This window comes from Manacus vitellinus, unplaced genomic scaffold (genome assembly GCF_001715985.3).
Source record: "Manacus vitellinus isolate BGI_N305 unplaced genomic scaffold, ASM171598v3 ctg7180002429976_pilon, whole genome shotgun sequence".
Lineage (NCBI taxonomy): Eukaryota > Metazoa > Chordata > Aves > Passeriformes > Pipridae > Manacus > Manacus vitellinus.
The window spans coordinates 9,574-16,919 of NW_021938241.1; the positions used below are offsets into that span (position 1 = coordinate 9,574).

Below are 7,346 nucleotides of genomic sequence, written 5' to 3' on the forward strand. Positions count from 1 at the left end.
TCCTGATTTTAATTTTTTTAGGCTCTTCTCCTCATTTTAATTTTTTAGGCTCCTCTCCTGATTTTAATTTTTTTAGTCCCCTATCCTGATTTTAATTTTTTTAGTCCCCTCTCCTGATTTTAATTTTTTTAGTCCCCTCTCCTGATTTTAATTTTTTTAGTCCCCTCTCCTGATTTTAATTTTTTTAGGCTCCTCTCATGATTTTTATTGTATTAGTCCCGTGTCCTGATTTTAATTTTTTCAGGCTCTTCTCCTGATTGTAATTTTTTTAGGCTCTTCTCTTGATTTTAATTCTCTTAGGTTCTTCTCCTGATTTTAATTCTCTTGGGCTCTCCTCCTGATTTTTATATTTTTAGACTCTTCTCCTGATTTTCATTTTTTTTAGGCTCTTCCCCTGATTTTCATTTTTTTTTTTTAGGCTCTTCTCCTGATTTTAATTCTCTTAGGAGAAGAGCCTAGAGAATTAAAACCAGGAGAAGAGCCTAATTACACAAGTAAATTTTCAAACCACCAGCAATCACAAGCCAATTATCCGATTTCCCAAAAGAACTACACGAACAAATACGGTTATAAAACAAAAAAAAAAATGCCATAAGTAAAAAATCGCATAGCAACAGTGCCCCCTGGTGACAGAGAAAAGGAATTGCACATATATTTGAGATGAAATACTGCCACCTGCTGACGGAAAACAGGAACTGCATTGAAAAAATTTTGAACAGCGCATGCGCAGTCGTTGGCAAAACGCCGGCGATCACGTGGTAAGTAAGGGCAGGCAGGAGAGGGACCGGCGACGCATGCGCAGTGGCTCTCGTGCCGGTGCAGCGCTCCCTGCTCGAGTTAAGGGCCGGTTCCGGCGGCAGGGCGGGACTCGCGGCCTCCCGTCTGTCCCGGGGTGTGCGGGGGGGGAATAACGTGAAGATTTCTTGGGGTGAAAGCGCAGAAATTAGCGAGGAGGGACGCTAATTTGGGTAAACTCGGTCACCGGAAGTAGTGAGCGACCGGAAGTCCTCCAAGGCCCCGGCCCGGAAGTCCGCCAAGCCCATAGCAAAGATGGCGCCACCAGGACCGGAACGACCACACTAAAGATGGCGGCCCCTGCCCGGAAGTTCGCCAAGCCCACAGTAAAGATGGCGCCGCCAGGACCGGAACGACCACACTAAAGATGGCGGCCCCGGCCCGGAAGTTCGCCAAGCCCACAGTAAAGATGGCGCCGCCAGGACCGGAACGACCACACTAAAGATGGCGGCGAGAGGCTTCCGCCGCGACCCGGACCCCCACCCCGCGCCCGCAGCGCCGTCTCGCCGCGCTGCTTCCCGCTGCGGGGACAGGGCGGGGCGCTCGGCGGCGCCGGGCAGCGGGCCCCGGCAGGTTCGTGGCGGCGGCAGCACCGGCGCCGGCAGCCCCCGTCTCGGGGCCGCGGCGCGCGAGGACCGCATGGCGCGCACGTCGCGCCGCCCTCTCGCCCCGCTCCGCTCCCGCTCCCGCCCCTGCCCCCGCTTCTGCCCCGCTCGCTCCCGCCGTGCCCTGGAGATGCTATCGGGGCTGCGCCGCCGCCTTCCCCCCCCGGAAGCGACCCACGGCGGCAGATTCGACGGAGATCGACCCCGGGGTAAGCTGGGCGCGTCCAAAGGCGCCGCGGGTCTCGCCAAGGAGGGGGGGGGGGGGGGGAGGCGCGCGGCTGCAGTCCCGCTCCCGGCCGTGTCCGCCAGGCGGCGACTGTGAGGCAGGGCCCGGCGCTCGGCGGCGCTCTTGCAAGCGACGCCCCTGGCAAAGCGGCGCTGCTTGGGCACTGCCGGCCTTCCCCCGGAGTGCCCGGGCTGGCCCAGCACCTGGCCGAACCTCTTAGGGAAGAGGCAAGGAACAACTGCGCTTCTTCTGCCCTTTCTTTAGCCCGGGACTGGAACACAGACAAAATCAAGGGGCTCTTGGACCTGTGCAGGCTCCGAGCAGTTTTCAGCCTTCCTTAGCAGGGCATTCTCACCCTCCGAAAAGCTGAAAGGCTTTAACAGCTGGAGACGCGCCTGCAGCTGTGCAGATTAATGTAGTTTCTTTTAGGAAATGAAGGGGAAGTTTTCCTGTTGGGAGCCTAAATACCGAGTCTACTCTGCTTTTTCAATCAGGTGACGAAGCTTAGGGAAGAAAAGACCAAAGGCCTCGAGGTGAGTACATTCTACCGAGTTCTGCTTTTCTGGCATCGGTTTGGGAAAATCACGTGAAATTCTAAAAAGCTTCTCTCCGTGTTTTCTAGTTGTTTTTTCAGCCTTGCTCTAAGTTTCATGTAGAAAAGGGCATAGAATTATTAGAACAGACAAACTAGACTTCCTCGGGAGAGATGGAAGAAAAGTCTGCTGATTCCAGTTCTGCTTTTCTTGTCTTCCCTTCGACTGTCGTTTTCTCTCCCCTGCTGTTCAAATAGGCTGCAGTTAATTGCTCTGCTGAAGAGTTTGCTGTCCTAAGTGTCTGTCAAATTGATGCCTTCAACTCAAGACAGCACCTGCTCCTTAGTTACAAAAAGTTCCTCACAGGAAATGTTCAGGCGTGCCCATAAATCTCCTCGCTGTTTGTTTGGGAGAACAGGCTTTTCTCGTCTGTAACAGAACAGTCGTGTCATCTGCTCTGGAATGCTGGTGGCAATCTAGTCAGAAGAGGACCCCGTGCTTCACTAATTTTCCCTTTTTGTTGTTGGGGGTGACTTCTTCCCAGGCATGTTATTCTTGACCCCCCGGGGCAAACGGAGGTGTCAGCGTCAGGAGCCATCCTAACTGAGGCCCTGGGAGGTCAGTGCTTTTTGTGGGACTACGGTGAAGCTGTCTGTGGGAATGACCTGGCTATGGCTCAGGGTAGTCCTAATTAAGGTGTCTTTTACTCCGTGTTCCCAGGCTGCCTCTTTCCCTTCGGTCGCCGTGGGACGCCTCTGGCAGGACTAACCCTGTGGCTTTTATGTCCAACGTGCTTTGCTGTGTGTGCCTGCAGGTAAGAAAAGCTGGGAGTGCAGTCCCTCTGCTTTGGTTGCTGTGTCTCTTTGGGAGTGATTTTGGAGGGGAATCCCAGAGCGATTTGGTTTGAAGGGGCCCTTCAAAGGCCAGCCTGTCTTCCGTGGGCAGGGACACCTTCCACTGTCCCCGGTTGCTGCGAGTCCCGTCCAGCCTGGCCTGGAACACTTGCAGGGATGGGGCAGGCTCAGCTTCCCTGTGCAGTGTGCTCTGATATCTCTCCACTGGCATCCTGAAAAATTTTGTCAGCACGTTTTGTGTGACAATGGTAAGCGGGACCTGGGTGAAAATTGGGGTTCTCTGAGGTGCAGAGGGAAAGAATTCTCCTTTGAAGTCCAATGTAATTCAGTTTTGCACGAGTCTTGTCTGACTTATGTTTGAATTGCTTTCTATTCTAGGCAGTTCTTTTAAATTAAACTTTTGTGTCTCCCCCCCAGTATCTTGTACAAGACAAAGCTACCTTTCCTCGTGGGAACGGACTGGCCGGGCTTTGGCAATCTGGCCCCTCGAAAGACTAAGTGACCTCTTCCAACAGGGGAAGACTTTCTGGCAAGCGGTGCCAGGAAGAACTGGAGTTTCTGGAGAATAAAAGCTGGAAGCGTGCCCCTGAAAATCCCCAGCCCTGGGTGGTCAGTGGTCTGACTTGCACGGACCGGTGGCCTTGGCCAGGAGCGGCCCTGCGGGAAGCGCCTTTGCCCAGGCTGTAATTTTAATTTCCCTTGGATGCTTGGCAAAGCCCCTCTGGGTGAGCCCCAGTGCCTGGCAGGAGCAGAGCGGGCTTCCAGGGAGGTATTCACCTGGTCAGCGTCAGGAACCATCCTACCTGAGGCCTCGGTGAGTGCTTTTTGGACGACTGGACGGTGAAGCTGTCTGTGGGAATGACCTGGCTATGGCTCAGGGTAGTCCTAATTAAGGTGTCTTTTACTCCGTGTTCCCAGGCTGCCTCTTTCCCTTCGGTCGCCGTGGGACGCCTCTGGCAGGACTAACCCTGTGGCTTTTATGTCCAACGTGCTGTGCTGTGTGTGCCTGCAGGTAAGAAAAGCTGGGAGTGCAGTCCCTCTGCTTTGGTTGCTGTGTCTCTTTGGGGGTGATTTTGGAGGGGAATCCCAGAGCGATTTGGTTTGAAGGGGACCTTCAAAGGCCAGCCTGTCTTCCGTGGGCAGGGACACCTTCCGCTGTCCCCGGTTGCTGCGAGTCCCGTCCAGCCTGGCCTGGAACACTTGCAGGGATGGGGCAGGCTCAGCTTCCCTGTGCAGTGTGCTCTAATAGCTCTCCACTGGCATCGTGAAAAATGTTGTCAGCGTGTTTTGTTGGACGACGGTAAGCAGGACCTGGGTGAAAAGGACATTCTCTGAGGTGCTGGGAGAAGGAGGACTCGTGCGGGCACCTCCAGAGACAGCGGGAACGGGAGCGTGCTGCGGAGGAGGGAAATTCCAGGGGGTGGGGGCCGAGAAATTTGGCCTTCCCTCGCCCTGTGCTCTGCACTTAGCAGTGGGTCAAGTGCAGAAGTTTCCTGGGGACCCTGGGAAATGATGCCGGGTCTGCCAAGAAAAGTGGGGCCAAAGGAGCAGGACCTGGGTCTGCCAGCGTGGGAGAAACAAGGGACGGGTCATCCTCTGCCTCCAGGAGGGAGGGCAGCAGGAAAGGCCACGGACTAAAGCACTGAAGTGCCGTTCCCCAGGGAGCCCCTGCCCAGACCTGAACTTGCTTCTGCACTTGCTGTCCCTTTCCCAGCGGAGCCGAAGCGTCGGGTGCCGCTGCCGGGGGGATGGAGCTGCCAAGGACAAGCTGGGAGGGTGTTTGCGAGGGAAGGGGGTAGAAGGAGCTCTTGATGTGCTTTTTTTACTTCTTCATCCCACAGAATTGCCACGAGAGGAAATACTTCAGAGGGGCTTCCCTCCAGATAAGGCCTGAAGATGCCAGGAGGTTTCAGCCGGGAGGAAAGGAGCTGTGGAAGAAAAGCAGCCTAAAAACAGCCAGTGGGGATCATCAGGTTTTCCAGCCAAGAAGAACAAGGAGAGAGATGAGGGAATGGGGTTCCAATTCCTAATGCTTTGGTGGGTGCAGGAATGATTTCTGTGTGTTTTCCAGTCCCTTTGGATTCCTGAGATGATTTTAAAATGATGGCTTTAGCAATCAACTAAATCGCAGATGTTGTTTTTGAGAGGAAATGATGCCAAAGAAATGCAGAGTTTTGGGTCAGTTTTGGGGATGATTTGGGTCAGTTTTTGGGGTCAGTTTGGGGTCATTGTTTGGGGTGATTTGGGTCAGCTTTTGGGATGATTGGGGTCAGTTTTGGGTCAGCTTTTGGGATGATTGGGGTCAGGTTTTGGGGTCAGTTTTGGGTCAGCTTTTGGGGTGATTTGGGTCGGTTTTGGGTCAATTTTTGGGGAGCACTGGGTGTTACTGGGGGTTGTTGAGGAGCACTGGGTGTTACTGGGGTGTACTGGGGAGCACTGGGTGTTACTGAGGGTTGTTGGGGAGCACTGGGTGTTACTGGGGAGCACTGGGAGAGAAAATGAAAAATAAAGAGAATAAAAAATAAACGAAGTAAAGAAGGAAATATAAAAAAGAAAATTTAAAAAAAAAGGCAAAAAAACTAAAAAGGAAATAAAATGAAAATGAAATAAAAGAGAGAAAAAAAAAAAAGAAACCCCTTCTTGGGCACCCCGTTTCCTCTCCTCCCCCCCCCCGAACCGTAAATTGCGGGGTCATCACCCCTAAAATGTGAGAAGGGGACCCCGAAATGTGGGTGAGGGAACCCCAGGGAGCCGGAAAAGTGGAGGGGGAGCCGCAGTAAGAAAGCGAAGCCGGGCGGTCGGGCGGCGGGGTGGGGGGGGGCGCATGCGCAGTCGTTGGCAAGACGCCGGCGATCACGTGGTAAGTAAGGGCAGGCAGGAGAGGGACCGGCGACGCATGCGCAGTGGCTCTCGTGCCGGTGCAGCGCGCCCTGCTCGAGTTAAGGGCCGGTTCCGGCGGCAGGGCGGGACTCGCGGCCTCCCGTCTGTCCCGGGGGGTGCGGGGGGGGAATAACGTGAATTTCTCCTGATTTTAATTCTCTTGGGCTCTTGTCCTCATTTTAATTTTTTTAAGGCTCTTGTCCTGATTTTAATTCTCTTGGTTCAAACCATTTCCTAATAAGTCAGTTTTAATGAAGTGTTTTCCAGTCCCTTTGGATTCCTGAGATGATTTTAAAATGATGGCTTTAGCAATCAACTAAATCGCAGATGTTGTTTTTGAGAGGAAATGATGCCAAAGAAATGCAGAGAGAGAGCATGGAATCATCCTGGGATCCTGGAGTGGTTTGGGTTGGAAAGGATCTCAGGGATCATCTCCTTCCACCCCCTGCCACAGGCAGGGACACCTTCTAATAGACCTCCAGCCTGGCCTTGGCCACTTGCAGGGATGGGGCAGCCACAACTTCTCTGTGCCAGGCCACCTCCCCACCCTCCCAGGGAAGAATGTCTCCCTTCTGTGCAATCTTTCCCTTTCTTCTCTGCAGGAAGTGGGCTGGGACAAGGGAATTGGCTCCCACGAGGCCGAGGATCAGAGCGGGCTGTGCACAGGGGACAACTTCCACTTCCGAACGGGGAAGGGCCCCTTCGTGCCCACCCCTGGCAAACTGGGACAGAGTAACATCTGCCTGCAGCTGGCTGGAGTTCCCGTTGGCTCTGGGCTTTCAGCCCGCCGGGGCTGCGGCGGGAGCCGCGCGGAGGGAACGGGGGCCGGGGCCGCGCCGAGGGCCGGGGCCGGGCTGAGCGGGCGGGGCGGGGCCGCAGGGCCAGGCGGGCTGGGATTGGGCGGAGGCGCTCGAGTGCTGATTGGGCAGCGCTGCCGGCCCGCGGTATAAAGGGCCGGCGGGGCAGGTGGGGGCGGTTGTGTGTGGGGGCTGAGGGTGCGGCCCCGCTGCTGCCCGGGCTGCGGAGGGGAGAGCGCCTTGGCCGCTGGGTTTGTGCACCGGGGCAGCCGGGGGCGTTTAGGGGCGCCTTGTGCTGGGCGGCGGGGCCCGGGTAAGCCCCTTACCTGCCGGGTGCCCCCGGGGAGAGCCGTGGCATGGCTGTGGGTCCTGTGCTCTCTGGGTGTCTGAGGGTTTGCTTTGGGATCCCAAACCCTTTCCCCGTGCAGGGTTATGAGGCAAAGACTGCTTTAACTTGGTTTTTTGGTGCTGCGTTAATGCTTTTTGCTCGTTCTGTGTCCATTTGCAGCCTCGCTCGTGGTTTCCCCTGGTGTGGAGGCGAGTTGTGCTTCCTGCTGGGAGAGAGAACGGCCTTGGGAAGCTGCTCCATGAGCCACAGCTGTGCCGAGCCCGGCAGTCTGTCCAGGTAAGAGCAGGGCTTCTACTGCCCGTGAGGA

At 55.2% G+C, this 7,346-nt stretch overlaps 1 long non-coding RNA gene across 4 annotated transcripts; it reads left to right on the top strand.

Annotated features, from left to right (window-relative positions):
- Positions 1–1,544: 1,544 nt before the first annotated feature.
- LOC115308138 lies at positions 1,545–6,684 on the top strand. 4 transcript variants are annotated; one of them, XR_003916454.1, is made up of 8 exons: positions 1,545–1,609; positions 2,121–2,159; positions 2,704–2,777; positions 2,880–2,973; positions 3,431–3,827; positions 3,932–4,025; positions 4,855–5,050; positions 6,496–6,684. It is a non-coding gene; the product is annotated as an uncharacterized LOC115308138 (long non-coding RNA). The 4 variants fall into 4 exon arrangements; XR_003916455.1 differs by lacking the exon at positions 2,704–2,777 and having other exon boundaries at positions 1,556–1,609; XR_003916453.1 differs by lacking the exon at positions 1,545–1,609 and having other exon boundaries at positions 1,827–2,159.
- The last annotated feature ends 662 nt before the right edge of the window (positions 6,685–7,346 follow it).